General features: G+C 48.4%; 1 protein-coding gene across 3 annotated transcripts in view; it reads left to right on the forward strand.

Moving 5' to 3' along the window:
- Nucleotides 1-1,277: 1,277 nt before the first annotated feature.
- The window catches only part of TJAP1 (tight junction associated protein 1), a 40,517-nt gene continuing 26,131 nt past the window's right edge, over nt 1,278-15,663 (forward strand). For 2 of the 3 annotated variants that reach the window (XM_072856637.1, XM_072856635.1), the window contains exons 1-2: nt 1,278-1,415; nt 2,469-2,543. The gene's annotated coding sequence lies outside the window, so the exon portion shown is untranslated. The other variant, XM_072856636.1, reaches the window with a different exon arrangement.

The raw sequence follows: 15,663 nt of genomic DNA on the forward strand, positions 1-15,663 counted from the left end.
CCCTCTCCCCCCTTCTCCACCTGGCCCCACGGTTGGGATTATACTTCCCTCGTGACAGGCTGCGATATGCCGCAGAGTGTCAGGGTGTTTCTCAGGGACTGAGGAACATAACAAGGGGAAGGAGCTGATCCTGGACCCTGCCTCCCGGTGAATTGTCCTGCCTGGCAAAGACCTGAAGAGGGCAGATCACCTGCAGTTACTGTGAGCCCACTTTGGGGTCCTGAGCGCACCCACAGGCCCTAATTGCCGTAAGCAGCCTATACGATTGTTTTTCTGTCATCTTCATCAGCTCAGAGGTTGCAAGGTCTGCTCTGATACGGGACAACTGTGTAACCTCGCAAGTAGCCCGTGAGGTGACCGAGGGCTGCAGCCTGGCTGCTCTGTTGGAGCCTCCAGAAGCAAGCGCAGGAGCAGGGGCAGGAGCAGGAGCAGGGGCAGGGGCAGGTTCTGCCTCCTTCCCCAGCCGGGCGAGAGGCCTCTGCCAGAGCCACGCAGCGAAAGGCACACAGCAGCCTGTCAGCCCATCCCGTGTCCCTAAACACAGACGCAGATGTTGCAACCCTGCCAGTGTCCTACCTGAGGGCACACGGGTCCCGGTTTGTTGGACTATCCCTGTGCCATGCCCTCGGCGGTACTTTGTGAGCCGGCTTGTCTCATCCGGGAGATTTATTCAATATGAACCTCCACATGTAACCGCGTGGCGTGACCGTGTCCCCAAGCGTCCCCACGGGCACAGCCGTGCAAAGGCCTCACGGGAGCCTCCTCTGACTGGGGAGCACGGGGGGAGCCCTCTCCACGGGGCCGGTCGGGGAAGGAGCCCCAACAGCCGGGCAAAGCTTTCCCAGACAAACGCGGACCCGCACGAAGCTGCCACCCGCCGCTTGCTACCATGGCCCCGTACCCCACCAGCCCGGAGAGGGTAAGCGGGCCCGGCCCGGTGGCAGGCTGGGCCCGCTGGCAGCGCCGGTAGAGAGGGCAGAGGGGCCCGCCTCGCCCCCTCCTGAGGGGAGGGCACCGTCCCGGCCCCCCCTTGCTGGCACTTGGGCTCGCTCGTCCTGCCCCCCACCCCGCGCGGCCCCGTTGGTTTCGTCCCGTCGCCCCTCTCCCCCGCCGCCCGCCCCGCCCCTCCCCTGCCCTCCCCTCGCGTTGCCGCGGTGACGGGAGAGACGCGCCGCCCGCCCGCCGCCGCGCCTGGCCCCGCCCTCTCCCGTGCCGCCCGATGACGCAGCTGCGCTGCGGCGTGGGGATTCCGCCGGATTACCCGGCGTGCCCCGCGGCAAAATGGCGGCCTGAAGCGAGAGCGTGGGGCCGGGCCGAGCGGGGGCAAAGTTTGGGGCGGGCCCAAGGCGGGGCCGAACCGGGGCAGAACCGGCCGCAAAGTCACTGGGACCCCGGGCGGAGCCGAGCCCGACCGGGTCAGAGCCGGGCTGGGGCCCCGGGGGCGGGGAGCGGGGAGCGCGACCGGCTGGGGACCGAGCCCGGGCCCGGGCGGGGCCCCCCTCGTCCCCGGGCCTCGCCGGACTTCCCGGGTGGGCTTCGGGCCGGCGCCCTGCGAGCGGGGGGCTCTCCCTGTCCCCGCGTGTGGCCCGGGGCCGGGAGGAGGTGTCGAGTCCCCCGAGGACAGCGGGTCCGGGCGGGTCGCACCGTGGGCAGGGGGAGTAAGCCGGGCGGGGCGGGCGGCAGGTCGGGGCCGGGTGCGGGAGAGTGGTAGGGCCACAGCCTCGGCCCTGGGGAAGGGACCATTCCCCTGGGGGAGGGTGGTAGTGCCACCGCCTCGGCCCTCAGGGCATTAGGGAGCTCTCCCTCCCGGGAGGAGACCTGTGGTGGGGAGCAGAGCAGGCACGAAGCGGCAGCCCGAACTGGGTCCACGCAGGGTGTAGCCTTGTCTGGGTGATGGGAGAGGTAGGTGGTGTGGAGGATGAGAAAGCAGCATCTGCGCAGGGAGCGCTGCTGGAGTAGGAGCTGCGAAGTGGAGCAAGTCTGGGCCAGCATGTGTGTGTTGAACCAGAGTATAACTGAGAGAGGCAGAGTTGGAAGGGAGGGAGCAGCACTCCCCTGGTGCCAAACCTAGCAAGGGGGAATGGGAAATTCTCTACCAGCCTGGACCAGCCTCTCTAGTGCAAGGGATGCTTCCTATTGTAGAATTAGTGAGCAGCCCCTGGGAACATGGGAAGACTTTAAAGAAAAACTGGTGAACAATAAATACTGACCTGCATCTGGCTCTGGGCTTGAGCACACATGGAACAGAGTAAAAGATTGAGTGCTAATAAATGGATTTTTAGATGGGCAGGAGATTGCATTGGTAGGCATCAGGGTGTGCAAACGATATGCAAGTCTGGCGAGGCTGAGAATGACCTAGATCTGAGAGATGCCAGGTGGAGGTTGTCCGCTGAAAAGAATCATCCATCAAATATAGGTAGTTCTGTGCCAGAGAAAGCTTTTCAGAGGTATGCATCTCTGTTTTACAGATTCAGAGAAGGAACTGGGATAAAGGGCTTACGTAAGAGGAAGCAATGAATCCTTGTTGAAGCATCAGACAGCAGGTAAGAAAGCCAGGAATGAGCTGATGCTGAGTCAGACTGTTCTTTTGGTCCCATTACTTGAATTTTTTGAGAATATATGAACCACATACCTGAAAAACTGTCCCTCTCTGTGGTGTTCTCTGCATCATAGTAGGCCTGCGTTGCCGGAATTGAGAGGCTAGGGGTGTCAATTAAATGGGAGTGACCCTGAAGAATTCAGTAAGAGCCCCTGGGAAGAAGAGCTCAAGAAAAGATGTAAGCTCTTTATGTGCCATCCAGAGAAGCAGTCTAAAGTCATTTCTGTCAGTGCTGAAGTAGCTGTGTTCTCTGTGTAATCACGAGAGGTCTACCCAGTCAGAATCCCAATGAAATCCTTTCCAATGATCCTGCTCTTACAATAATTGCAATGCCAAAGTTAGGTAATTCTGGTGATTCTCTGTTCTGCTAGGTTATTTCTTCCACCACATTGTTTTTTCCACCCGTATTTTAAGTATCCCCTGATGGGTGGTGCAGGTGTACTGCTGGCCTTTCTGTCCTCTCCTGACCTCACTGTTGAGATCCAGTTTAGAGGGGCACCTATTTGGTACCCAGCAGCTGGTCCTTTGAGTTGTCTGTACCTTTCAGTTACTTGTCAAATCACTTTTAGTACAACTCCTTTATTTTTTCTTCATTTCTTAGTGAATCACTGCAGAAAGCATATCCCAACAGTGCTTTGCATACAGTGTGTTTCAGCTTCTAGATGTTAAATCAGCATTTAAGCTAGCAGGTCTTAGCTGTGGTATCACAAGCTTTTGGCTTTTAATTCCTTCCCAGGCACCCAGTGCTCTTGAAATCATGGGAATGCATTTCAGCAGGGCCAGCAGAGTTCCAAAGTGCAGCCCATGGCTGTCTTCATCTTTAATATTAACAAGGCATTGGGTCAGGAGGGGATGAGTTACATGCCAAGACCTGTTGCCTCCTCAAACCAGTTTTCTGAACCAAAGATGACCTTGCATTCTTTTCCAGTCTGTTTCAAGTAGTTTGTTGGCTGCTGCTAAGTCACTTGCTTTGCAGCTTTCAAAGCCTGAATTCTTATCTCTACCATCCACTCTAAGTACAATCATGTGGCATAGTATGCAGGGGAAATAGACTGTAGCTTTGAAAGAGATAGAGTCCTTTGCAGGTCTGCCCCCTTTTCGTCCCAGAGCAGGATAAATAAAGTCAGATGGGACAACGAGTGATGGGTCAACGTGCTGGTGTGAACGGTACCAGAGCTAGCTTGGAGAAGAGATTTGTGGCAGCTGGTGTGGCATATAAAGTGCTTTTAAAAAGGTGAAGAAAGCTAAGCTGTTTGAGCAATAGCAAAATAAACAAGTTTCAGTAAAATGTGACTGTATTTTTTGGTAGTTGTTTGAAGTAGACTTGATGCTTGTGAGTTCTGGAGGCTGATGATTTTTCTGAAGGTGAGCTCCCTAACCTGTTAAAATGTCTGCTATGTTTTATGGAGGATCCACTGAAAGCTGGACTCTGTGAGATTTCCATGTGTCACCACATCCACAGCATAGTCCCGAGAAATAATTCTGGAGGTTAGATCATCACGAGTTAACTGTGTTGTGTCCTTGTTAGCAAGGGCCTAGCTTTTACAGCACAGTGTGACAAGAGTAATGTAGTAGTGTCTAATAACCCTCTGCCTTTCATGTTGCTGGGAGAAATATAACATGTAGGGGTCTCAAATGAGTCTGCATGTGATACAGATTGAGGGTAAGATTCCTCCTCTAAGAAATGAGGGTCTGGTTTGACACCTTTTTGACTCATCTCTGCTCTTTTGACTGGGGTTGTCAAGAACTGGAATTGTCATAACAGAGCAGATTTTCTTAGCTGTTCAACTTGGTTGATGCTTTGCGAGTAAATTTAAGGTTCTGAAGCTGGGTATGTTCATCTCCTTACTTGAAGGCTTTGGTTGGGAAGATATCATAATTTTTGTATGACACCTTGAGCTATGCAGAGAGTGAATGCTTGTGGCATTTGTGCTAGCTGTGTGTATTTCAAGTCACTAGTAACTGGGTAAATACGATCCTCTCTGAAATTCATTTTACACAAGACTGCAAAGGAACTATGTGCATAATCTATGCAAACAGGGCTAATGCCTTAGGGCGTGAAATTGTCCATCCTGTTTCCCTGCCAGTTCCCCTACCTGAGGGCTTTTCCTTAGATCTAGATTGTCTGGGTCTGTAACTGTAGTAGGAAGAATGTTACTTTTAAAAATTGAAGTACCTTTACAGCTGGTTGGAGGGGAAGGATGACCCTGCGGTCAGAATTCTGAACTGCAATGTAGGATACCTAATTTCTGCTACAGATTTATTGTGTGAATGTGTTCAGATTGTTACTGTTTCTTGCTCTTCATTCTTTGGTTGCAAAACATGATTAACGCCCATCTTATTGGGGATTTGAGGAAGAGTCCATAAGTGTCTATAAGATGCTTGGATACTGTGGTGTTGAATGCTTTAGTAAAGCTTGGTGGAGGAGAGATGAAAAGGATATTCCAAGCTGTCACTTCAAAACGAAGCAGACCCCTGTGTGATCCACTGTCCTGTGTATTCTGTAGCATGGTGAAATTGCTATAGAGTGCAAGTCATGCCCTGCCTTGTTTAAAGCAAGTGGGCACTCTGAGACCCCCCACCTTTCTTCTCTTCCCAGAAGCAGTTTGCTTGTTTCTGCAGCTTGTAACACCTTACCTGGCTGAATCTTCTTTGACTTAAATTAATCTTCTCTCTTTTGCCCCCTTGTTTGTTCCAGTCTTGGAAATTGTTCTCTTCATTGTCAGAATGTTCATGTATGGTCTTATTGCTAATATGCTCAGGGAGGGCCAAGAGCAGCAGCTTGCAGGCTGTCTCATATTTGGAATGACATGAGCCACCCTCTCTGGATTGTCCTCCTGGGAGCTGTGCTTAGGAAGGAAATGGTGTGGAAGGCCGTGTAGGAGTGTGAGAATAGCATTGCAATGGTTGGAATGCAGTATAAGCATCACTTGGGTGGGCTCAGTTTTCCTCTGCTTTTCAACAATGCTGGGTGCCAAGCCTGAGGAAGACTGCTGTGCAGAGGTGAAGAGGCTGGAATGTATTCTTCAGCTGAGGTGAACGCAATTCAGTGAAACTGATAGGCATCAAACTGAATAATGATTTTAAAGTATTTTCACATGATGTCTAATCTGTGGAAATTCACTACCACATAATAGCACTGAGGCTAAGAGCTGAGCGGGATTCAGAAAAGATCAAGCACTTATGAGTGGAAATGTTCAGACTTGCTGTAGCTAAAGAACTTGTTTTAGAAGGTGTATTTTTCAGACATAACCCAATCTCTAACAGGTAAAGGTTTGAAGAAAGGGCAGTTTGTTCCATAATTGTCCACTGGGGTTTCTTGCTCCATCTTCTAAACCACGTTGTATTGGCTTGTGTCAGAGGCAAGGTATTGAATCACACTTATTTGCTATGTTAGGTTGCCCGCTAACCTTTCTTTTTGTGATAACTGCATTAGGAAAAAAAAAACCACCAACCAAAAAACACAAACCCACAAAGCACTCCAGTTGCTCTGATTAGGCCTGGTAGTTGAGGATTTTAAGCTGGAGGAGAGCAGGGTCCTTGGAAAGATAGTGCAGTCCATAGATGAGGACTGTCTTATTCATGAATGTGAAGACATGTAAGTATTGTCTCTTCATGCTGAGTGGTCAGGCAAAGCGCTTTGTGCTTCTTGCCTTTGCTTGTAAGAGGCAAAATAATGTGTGGAGTTTGGCCTCTCCACGTTGCAGTCTTGTAGTGGACTTTAGTCTGGAAGGCGGCTGAAAGGAAGGGCTTTAAGGCTGTTCAAGTGAGATCTGGTATGTTGTAGCATGAGCCTCAACGTGCTAGTGTCCAGGAATACACAGTCTGTGTCCTGTGCTCATGTCCAATCTGTGTTGAGGATCAAGAGAATCATCAGTGCTGCTTGGTCAAGTAGGCATACAAGCGGTTTGATGGATAGGCTAATAAAGGTAAGTGGCAGTAGTATGGAGATATGTATAAAAAGGTGTTTATTTGTAATGTCTGCCTAAACGCAAGGGGAACTCCTGCAGGAAAGAGTGTGTGTGTGTGGGGTTTCAGAGCTAGGAACAGGTCGTGCAAACCTTGAGATCCCTGTATGGATACCCTCCCTATGGGCTGTTCTGGGGACAACATATGCTTTAGAGCACAATGTAACCCTTTTGTGGCAGGCGTAATGGCTGTGAGTAGAGGGTTGCTAACTTTCACATAAGTTCTGTGATGCTGAGAAAGTGAAATGGGTCAGGGTTGGAAAGTAAGGTTTCCTGCAAGGGTTAGGCTGGTTTTTAGGCACAGAGGATCTGACCTGCTGCTAGTGGCAAGAGAGAACTGGTTTAAATTTCTGATTTCTAGAGGTCAGCAAATTCAGAACCAAGAGTCCCACAGTGACTACTGTGTCTTTGGTTGAGTTCTATATTTGTATTTTGGCTCTGCAGTAAAGCTGGCTTTGGCAATGTTGTAGGAGTCATAACTGGATTTTCTTACTCTTGTGTTTAAAGTCTCAGTTGTCCAGCTGCATTAATGTAACACTCATGCATGAATGGTTCTGAAATCAAAAGGGACAGACGAGGTAGTTTCTCTAACTATTGGGGAATTATACTTAGGCTCATAAAGAGCCTTAGGCGAGTTTTACTTTATAGCATTTGTTTCAAAAGAATATATTATTTTCCCAAGATAATAATTAGATAATCGTTGTGGCAGTAAGGTTTTTGACCATTATTTTAGCATATGCTACTCAGGGTAACTGCATTTAGACCTGGGTACGTCTTGCTGCACAAGCTCTATACAGTTCCCAAACATGCCTTGCTTCATTGTCTCCTAAATCAGATTTCATCCTGTAGCTTTGCTGTTCATTAGTGAGGACTCTGCTGCTGCCCAATGGGAAGGTTAAAAATATTCTAGGGGGATGACTTGAAATCTGGTCCGTCTCACATAACTGAAAAGTGATTGCAGTTCATTCTACTGTTCTGGTTTTTCTTCTGTGTTTTTATTTATCAGTTTTTCCTTATTGAGAACTCTTCCTCCTTCCCTTTTACCTGTGGGAGATCCGTACCCAGTGTATTGTGTGCATAGCCCTTTCAAATGGGGGAAAAGAAAATAATGGAAAATGGCAGGATATTTGTTTAAAATTAGAGTTAAGTAACCTTTCTTGAGAATGGACTTCAAGTTCACATCCTACCTTTAAGTGGTTTCATTTTTCTGAGCAGAAAGCATGTCATGCACTAAAGTATGCAAAATATATTTCCTGAACTTTTAGAATGGAATTCCTAAGCATTGCTTGCACTGTGGTTATGTAAATACTAGGAAGCAAAAACTTTGCTCAGAAGGATTTTCTCAGGTGACTGCATTTTGCTAGTGATACAGTCTGTTAGTAGATGTCTGTGTAGGCACTCAGTCTAATTTCTTCTAGGGCTAGTATGGAGTGTCATTTTTGGGAAGCTTCTCGTACCAGGTTGGATTGATTCCTGAAAGCAAATCACCCTTGCTGGGCTGCAGAATTTCTGTAGGGTCTACTTATAAGTGTATCCATTTTTCCTTGATTAGATGATGCCTTTGTAAATAGGTCCCCAGGTGTATCTGAAATGGCTATAACAGGATTCAGTGTCGTCAAGGCTCCAGCTGGATAGGGAGAGCTGTATTACTATGCAGCTCCAGAGATGATTTACTACCCAACTGACAACTTGCAATATAAACATTAGTCCAAGCATGATCTTGTCCCAAAACCCCGCCTACGCAGGGAGCCAGGAGTCTTCCTGCCACGCGCCATAAATCGTTTATGGTTTGCTCATGCCCGTACATTTGAAAAACAGCTGTGTATTGGGGATTAGCAGTTTGCAGAAGGCCCGTGCGGGGCTAAATTAGGGTCTCTTGCCCTGGTGGTGAATACCGGTATCAGAATAGCGGGAGTGCTTCTCTGCAGTGGAAGGCAATTTGCTCTGGGAATGGGGGGGTGGGTGCAAGGTATCTGTGAGGGTACAGTAGCCAGGGGAGAGCATTGGATTGCAGTGCTCCAATTTGAGCTCAGATGCCTGATTGATAGCCGCCCGGCACGGTGGGGGATTGAACAATTCATTGTTAGCTGTGTGCTTTTTAAATTTTATTTATATATTTATTATTTCTGTATATTTTACATGTGTATATATATACACACACAAAATCCAAGCAGGCTACTTCTGTCTCCTAGGAGCTGAAGGATGATAGAGTTTTTGGGTCTTTTTTTTACAGTGTGAAGGGTGGTTTCCCTTTTGTTAGCCCATGGTAGCAGAATCAAATTATATACAAGGCCATCTGGGGCTTCACAACTAATTTTCAGCTTTTATGAAAAGTTTTACTGGATTTATGACAGCTTTGCTACTTCAGCTCCCAAAGTAAAACTATTTTTGTGCTGGCTGCGATAATTTAAATTACCTCCTGGAGCTTCTAATGACTAACTTGTGTTTATGGTGAAACCTCCCATTTGTCCAAACCCTGGAAGCGCGATCTGTTTGATAACTCTAAATGTATTGATGCTTTCACATCAGTGCTGAGTACATCAGGGCCTCAAGTCAGTTGGTGCCTTCAGTCTTTCTGTAATAAAGAGGATATGCAGATTTTGTTGTACAAATGAGACTAGACAGTACAGTTCAGATACCTCCTATGTGCTGGCTGAAGGACCAGCTGCTGAGTAAAGCAGATACAAGTAGATAATTTTTAGCTGGGTTGGTGTCTCCATCAACAAATCCTCTTGGGTGGGTTGGGTTAGAATCTAGGTGGAATGTGTCAGCAAGGCACCCCCTTCTAGATGCATCAGCTGAACACAAGTGCTTCCAGACTGTACCATGAGCATCCATGGGGCCATGGGCAAAGCCAGTGGGCTCTGGGTAAAGCAAGAAGGGTTCTTACTATTTTGTTGAAGCTGCTGCACAGGCGTCCCTCTGAAATAAGACCATTTTCCTGGAGCTTCCCACTCTGCTCTCCTCTGTCATAGGTTTGGGGGGAGTAGCTGGAAGGGCTCATCCTAGGCTTGTTTGAGCCTACGAGTTGCTTCCATTTTTCTTACTCCTTTTGGTGAAAGGCTGTACAGTCTGTTTTGATTCTTTGCGCTTTGCTGAGATGGAGGCCAGATAGCACCAAATAATGTTTGTGGCTGTTCGTGTGGGCATTTGAGATTTGGAAGGCACCTGCTAATGAGTTGTAGGCCATTTCATGTCAGATTGGCTAAGTTTCCATCAGGCTGGTTCTTTGTTGCGGCAATGCACGTGGACTGTGTATGTTTGGGGATCCCTATTATCTATCTCAGATGGAGAGGGCTTTCCTCCTGTTTGCTGCCTCCTCTCTCCCCACAAGAAAAAAAAAAAATCACCTGATTCTGGAGAGCTTTTAATGTCCAGATTGAATTAGATGCTGTGCTCTTATAGAGACTTTCCAGATATATACAGAGGTTAGAGAGGGGCGTGGGTATGTGGTTGTATTTCAAGCTTTCCCTCCTTCTCCTTGTTTTTGATGCTGCTGTTGGAATTCACCCTTCCCTTTTCCTGGGAACTGGTGTGAAGGAATTGCTGTCACCCAGAGCAAAGCTCAATCCACTTGCCTCAAGGCCTTACCTCTCCAGGTTAGGACTTTGCCTGACTTCCACAGGTGGCAGTTTGTTTATGAGCTTACGTTACCTGAATCTTCTTGGGTAGGTCTGAAGGGAACAATTCAGGGCAGTGGAAATCTCAACTCAGGGGTGCTGGGGTAGAGGAGGGAAGGAAAGAATAGAGTTAGCAGTACAGTTAACTCTCTTCCCCCCCCCCCCCCCCCTTTTTTTTCCCTGTTTCCTCACCTGCCCAGCTGTGTATTAGGTTAGCAGTACGTGTCTGTTCTTATTCTTATGAAAGTAGACTTTGTTCTCTGAAGACTGCTAATCATGCCCCATGGGGGTGTAATCAGTTATAAGGTATTTAATACAGTGCAGGCGGGAACAGGCCGCCTGGCCGGGCTGGCAGATTGCAACACTACAATTATAAAGGGCCCCTTTCCCCCACTCACCCGCCCACCGGTGGCAGGATGAGGGTTGTACCTTGAAACAATATATTAAGTATATGAAAAATAAAGATGTAGTGGGGGAAGGGAGAGGAGAGGCTGAAGAGGCAGCTCCTATTCCGGGAAACAGGCAGACCTACATTCTGCGAGAGCTGCAGCCATTGCAGGTTGTGCTGTTGAGACTTGTGGGAGTTTGGGTGCTGTCACCATCGAAGTGGATTGCACAGGGATGGCCCCTGGCAACCTGTAGAGCAACAGGGGCTTCCGTCCTCTCTGAAACGGGTTTTCTTGTGGTGGCTGGGGTTGGAGAGGTATGGAGTGGTTAGAAGTGGAGAAGCCCTTTCTCCTGCATGTGATGATTTAGACACCTAATCTGTTTGGGTGCTTTTGCAAATCCTGCCAGGCTTCTATTTATATCTTTGGATATAAATCTATTGGTAAATCTGGCCTTTCGTGCCTCTTTCTTCCAAGTACTGGAGCTATTGCAGCAGCCTACCTTACTGGCTTGGAAGGGAAGAGGTAGCTTGAGGCCTTGAATTTTAATGGACATGGGAAAGTCTACTGGACTTCACCTGGTCTGTTCTTGTTACCTAATACCAGACCATTCCCCTCGGTGAGGGCCTTGAAATGCACGTGTGGGGTGTGGAGCAGCTGGGCCACAGCCTTATAAACTGTCCCTGCTCCGGCAGCTTACTAAATGCATCGACATGTTTCTGGAGCTTGTGGCTACATTGCCCTCTCCCTGTCCAGGTTCCTGGAGATTAGTGTTTCAACCTTTCATTGGTGTTCTTTGAATTTGCTGACACTGTTTTGTGCAGTGACAGCACCGGGCTCCCTCCATGTGCGTGCTCTTTGCTTATTGGAAATTAGAAGGGAATATATATTCTGCCATATCTGCTTGTGTTAAATAGTTTCTGTCATTTTTGCCTTATGAAATCCTGCTCCTTTCTGGCATCCCTGTGCTTTGCTGAAGTTCAGAACCTGCTCTGTGAAGCACAGCAGATAGAAGCTCTTTTTGGCAGTCTTTTTGGATATTGGTGTAGATTCAAGTGGGATATATTCTTGCTACAGTGCTCATGAGAGCGTTGGCTTTCCTGCTTGGCACTGAGAGAACACTGGCTATTAAGTCTCACAGTTGGCCCTTAGCACTGAGCAATGGGTTTTTAGGAGTGCGTTGATTAATTGTATTACACAAAGTAAGTGCCGATTCAGAACATGGGGGTCAGAATACAGCCTTCCTTTTGTGGACTTGAGAATGCTGCTGACAACTTCACCTCCTCATGCATCCTCATCTTTTTGCCTTTAGAGTGACTTTGTGTTTGGGAACTGTGAATTCTTTGGAAAGCTTTGGGATTTGCAGCAGCGCTGCGTGAAGGAGGAGTAGTGTTTTTTCTGACTAGAGCATAGGGTCTGCTTGTGACTCTAAAATAGTGAGGTCCCGAGACAAGAGGTTACTTAATGTCTTGGGTTTTTGTACATTGAGTCTCTCTTCTCTTGATCATATAAGTGATCAGGTGTCAGCGCTGTAGGGGGAGCATAAGGTACAATGAAGATCAGATCTGTTTCTGTGGACAGTGGGGACAGTGTTTACAAAAGGATTTTCCGGTCATGAGGAAGTACCTCCATCTCAGAGAAGCCGCTTGACTTAAGGTAGAGTGGTTTCCTGGGGGTGGAAAAAGGCCTGGATCCTTCCAAGCACCCTTGATGCCTGAAGTTAGCTTCCTATTCAGCTCTGCCCCCTTAGCTTAACAAGGCTCAGTGTTATGTTTGCCCCTTGTCTTATAGGAAAAATCAGGGAAATTCCCTTCCCAGGCTACTGCACAGAGCTCTCTGTTCCTGCCCTGGAACATGGTTACTTCCCAGCCCTGGCGGCAGCTCTTCTCTTCCCTGTGGCTTGCATGCCCAGTTGATAACTCTCCTGCCTTGCTCTGTTTCTCTTGCCCCATGGCTCAAGAAGTTACCTGGAGAACTTGAGGACTCTCCCACAGATGAGTTTGAGGCTGAAGCTGTCATTGGGGTCCTGGCAGTGGCAGGGCTGGCATGCGTGGGGAGCGTGGTGGGTGTGCGGGCTTATTGCTTGTTTTCCTTCCCTGCCTGGTGAGGAATGCAATGTGTTTGCCTTCCTTGGCCTGTGGTTGCAGCACATTCCTGCACTGGGAGTCAGCACGGCGGCGGGCGGCGTGCTGTTCATGCCCCCTGGCTACATGCTTTCAGCTCCACATCAAAGGTGTGTTTAGTGTGTAGCTTGTGCCATTCCTGGCCACACCTGGTGGCCTGCAGGCATGCAGGAGGTGGAGTCTGGCTGTGTTCGCAGATGGCATTCAGGGTTCAGACTTCTTGCTTGTGGAAAGGCTGGAGCTGAGTCCATGCTAAACAACCCCAGGAATGCAGCGGGAGAGCTGAGCGGCACAGTCACTTCAGGGGCATGTCCTAGCAGCAATGTTTCCTTTATAGCTGCAGCAAAATAACTCATGCCTGCTCTTCCAAAGGAACTGGCTGTTTGCTTGGGTGTGTTGTAGGGTTTAATTTACACTGATAAGGCCAATTAAGGTTGGCTTGTCCCCCTGCAGCCTGTGTGCTCTTGGCAATCAGTAGATGATTGAGTGGCTTGTGCCATCAAGCTCTGCTCAGTAGAAACTGTACATGAGATGTCTTCCTGGAGATGGAATGGTTCTGGGATTTAAACCGGGCAGGAGTGCTTCCCCCAGTCGGTGGGTAAATGTTCTTACATGTATGTGCTGCAGCTGAACTGCTCCAGCTTCTTCTGGAAAAGCTTCCTTTTTCTGGCTGTACCTCAAGAGATGAGGACGGGAAGCTTGGTGAAGGATGGCAGATCAGGATGCAGATGCATTATTTTGGGATCCTTGACATTATGTCCATGAGAAATGGTCACTAGTTTTCTGTGCCCCTATCATGCAAGCCATTCTTGCCCTCTTTGTGTCTTTCATTTGCCTGGCACAGGGAAACATGGTCCCTTTTGGCAGTGTCAGTAGGGGCAGCCCATGGGCAAGGCTTGTGGAAAGAACAGCAGAGCATCTTCTGTGTCCTGGATAAGTCCTGGGCTGTTCACTTCATTACCCAGTTTGCTTTGATCTTTGGGACTTGCAGTTTCCCTTCTGGCAATTTCTAGTAGCCTGAAATTCTATGACCTGGCAGTCATTTCCATATTAAAGTTAGTCTTATGCAGAAGACCCCCCTACTGCTGTCCTTAGACAGTAGGAGGCAGGCAAGAATTGGCTTTTAGAAGTGCTCTGGCTTTATAGCGTAGTTTTTGCTTTTTAGCTGTTGCAACAGTCTCAGGATCAGTTGCTGCAGAGCTGCTGTTACCAGACTGGTCCATGCCACCCTCTCTTGAGAAGGATGTATCACTTTTCAAAGCAGGATCTCAATGAGAGGTGATTAGGGGTATGTTACTTGTTGCAAAAGACTCTTACCATTGTGAAACGGTTGGAAATTATTTGCATTGGGCTCTCTTCTCCCTTGATTTCATGTAAACTGTGCATTTTATTTCAAGCTAGTTGCCACTGACTCCATACCTGACTTTTAGGGCTTGGGTGTTGACGAGAAAGCCTGTTGCCTGAATCTTCGTTTTCCTTCCTCTGTTCTGCAGTCCCAAACTGAACAACATACCCTGTGGTAACATGAGGTGTAGCAAAATATAAGTAAGTCTAAAAGTGGAATGTTACTGATAGAACATTTAAGTGTGTATAATCATTGGGTGTTTCAATGCAATTGTCGTGCAATATAGGCTATGACTGCCAAAATGGAGGTCTCGTTTAGGATTAAATACTGCTTCTGCTGTCACTTTCTGATTGCCAGGAAGGGCGTAAGGCAGCTGGAACGAAACGGATGCGACACTGGGTAAGGAGGAAGGAGGGCTGATTCGCAGCCTTTTTCTTTCCTGTGAGTGAGTTTTAGTATGTTGGGGAGAGAAAGTGACTAGTTCCTTGTTTTGGCTTCCCTGCTGGCCTTCAGGACTGTGTAGGAATCCAGATCTCTGTGCTTCTGTGTCCAGTCCCAAACACCTCTGCTGGGGAGATGTGCTCCTCGGGCTAGAGCAGTAACCCTCACTAAGTAGCTAGATCTCCCCCTGGTGGGACAGAGAGCAGAAAGCAGGCCTATGGCTGGACAGTAAAATTGGGAATTGATCTGATCCTCGGGCACCTTGAGGCGGCAGCAGATGTAGTGTTTCTCCAGTTGAGACATTCCTTAGTCCAGAGTCACGGACTCCGTAGAGCTGAGCTCGTGCAGCTGCAGGAGGCCAAAGGCATGAGCGAACAGCTTGCTGTTAGCACTGGACAAACACCTTATCTTTGCAACATCTGCCTGGCTTTACACTGGCATTCATCCATGTTCTTTGCCCTTAGACGAGCAGTGAGCTGCTAGCTCTTTAAGTGGTTTAGTCTGACACTTGACCAGGAAAAAAAAAAGGTACCTGGAATATGATGGCTTGCTTTCTTTGGGATATCTGGGGCTGATCATCCCCTGCTCTCGGTTAGAGCCCCTTTGAGGATAGGTGACTTCATGTGCAGCTCGACTATCATTCCTAGCTTGCTCTCTGAAGAGGTGCATAGAGCTTACTTACAGGGGGGTCTACAGGGAGGAGCCCTGTGGAGGTGAAGAGCTAAAAAGGAGATGTTTTTCCTTAACCTCAGAATAATTAGCAGGCTTACGCTATCCCAAAGGATAACGGCAGTAAAGATCAGGCATTTCAGTTTTACAAGAGCAATGCTAAGCAGGGGATGTAGTGCTAGTCTGGACAAGCTGACCTTGTGGTAAAACTAAAGTGCTGGGCCTTTGCTGCAATTGCCCCTTGAGACAATTTGTGCTCATTATTAGCTCCAGCTGAAGAACAACACTGGTGCTAGCAATGATGACAAATGTGGAAGGAGATGGTTGATGAGAGCTCTGACTCTGCCCCGAGGAGGGGTTGTGTCTGAGAGAAGAGCTGAAGCAACCCTGCTTGGTCTCAGGTGGGGCATCTGTGGTTATCCCCCCCCCAAGGGAGGAAGGTGAACCTAGGAGGTACAATACAGCATATACAGAAGGAGAAGCAGTGCAGTCTGTGACTGCTGGTGACAGGC

This window comes from Ciconia boyciana, chromosome 3 (genome assembly GCF_034638445.1).
Source record: "Ciconia boyciana chromosome 3, ASM3463844v1, whole genome shotgun sequence".
Taxonomy (NCBI): domain Eukaryota; kingdom Metazoa; phylum Chordata; class Aves; order Ciconiiformes; family Ciconiidae; genus Ciconia; species Ciconia boyciana.